The sequence below is a fragment of the Saimiri boliviensis genome, chromosome 20, assembly GCF_048565385.1.
Source record: "Saimiri boliviensis isolate mSaiBol1 chromosome 20, mSaiBol1.pri, whole genome shotgun sequence".
Classification (NCBI taxonomy): Eukaryota; Metazoa; Chordata; class Mammalia; order Primates; family Cebidae; genus Saimiri; species Saimiri boliviensis.
In genome coordinates this window covers 25,857,281-25,858,848 of record NC_133468.1, presented here as the reverse complement: position 1 = coordinate 25,858,848, position 1,568 = coordinate 25,857,281, and the positions used below count along the sequence as shown (strand labels likewise).

Sequence of the window (1,568 nt, the reverse complement as noted above, 5' to 3'; positions counted from 1 at the left end):
GGAGGATCAGTGAGCTCAGGCTCGAAGGGTTCAAGCCAAGATGGCAGGCAGAGTGAGGTGTGGAGGAAGCCTGTGCTTCAGAATGAGTTCGTGGATAGGGAGGGGATCTCAGAGATCCTTCTGAGTGGAGGAGGTGCTGTCCAGGTTGCAGGGATGGATGTGATAGTGAAAGGAGTCTCTCAAGGCTGGCCACCTTTCCCATGGCACTGAGACTCTGTCCATTTCATCCAGTGGTGGTCTTTCTTTGTCCATCCCTTCACACTATGCTTAAGGTCCTTTCAAATGTCTGACCTGAAATGAACTTGTAGACAAAGTTAACACTGAAGAACCCTGTGACAGACAACTTTGAAAAGAGTTTATGGATGTTTAGCATTTTAATGGAAGTCCTCATTTGTACTCCAGCTACTGGTAATGCTTTCATCCGTGAATGGCTTGCTTGGGTATGGACAGTTGGCTTGACTACAATGTGTGTAGTAAGTTCTAAAGAAGCAAAGGACTCAGACTTCATGCTTGAAGAAATGCAGGCAGACCTGTTATTCCCAAAACTAGGTTTTTAATGACCACACCAAGCAAGCATGCAGTTTACCCCTTGAAAGGGTCTTTCCTCACGCAGGCTGGAGTGCAGTGGCTCTTTGAGGCTTACTACAGCCTCAAACTCCTGGGCTCAGGTGATCCTCAGCCTCCCAGTGGACTTTGTAGACAGGCTAATGGAGTCTCATGGTACAAGAAGATTAAACAGTGTCTCCAATTTCAACAAATTTCTGCAATCCATCTGGAAAAAAAAGATTTTTAAGAGAGCTATCAGTGGTGACCTTGCCCACCTTCCTAACACCACCAGCTTTAGTCTCACTCAACTCTCTCATACACAACTAGAGAACCATTTCCTTAGATTTAGAAAGGAATATCTTCCAGAGAAAGGATCTCCTCCTCACCTCCTCCACCTATTCTGAGTAATAAATCGAGAAGATGAAAACTAAAGAAATTAAAACCACTTTGGCTGAGCACAGTGGCTCATGCTTGTAATCCCAGCACTTTGGGAGGCCAAGGTGGGCAGATCACCTGAGGTCAGAAGTTCGAGACCAGCCTGACTAACATGGTGAAATACTGTCTCTACTAAAAAGGTAAAACTAGCCAGGTGTAGTGGCAGGTGACCATAATCCCAGCTACTCAGGAGGCTGAGGCAGGAGAATTGCTTGAACCCGGGAGGCAGAGGTTGCAGCGAGTGGAGATTGTGCCATTGAACTCCAGGCTGGGCTATAGAGTGTGGCTCCATCTCAAAAGAAAGTTTAAAAAATTTTGTTTTAAATAAAAATAAAGTCACTTTGCTGACAAACTATGACTTGGGAGAGCTAAATGTTTGTGAACAGAAGGGCACAGGGAAATCCATTTGGGGAAATTATTTCCAAAGTTTACTGTCTATTTATGGCCTTAAAATTTTTATTTTCCCAAATTATAGGAAAAGATTGATCATGGTGAGACAAAAACTTCTTTTGGGAAAGTTGTGAAAAATGCATTTGCTCCAACACGAGGCAACAGAGTGTTGTCTAATTTTGCTGGTGTGCAGGTGG

The 1,568-nt window shown here is 44.2% G+C and overlaps 1 non-coding gene across 1 annotated transcript; it reads left to right on the top strand.

Moving 5' to 3' along the window:
* The first annotated feature begins 278 nt into the window (after positions 1–278).
* LOC120360442 (small nucleolar RNA SNORD78) lies at positions 279–328 on the top strand. The gene has a single exon (XR_005576939.1). It is a non-coding gene; the product is annotated as a small nucleolar RNA SNORD78 (small nucleolar RNA).
* Positions 329–1,568: the final 1,240 nt, after the last annotated feature.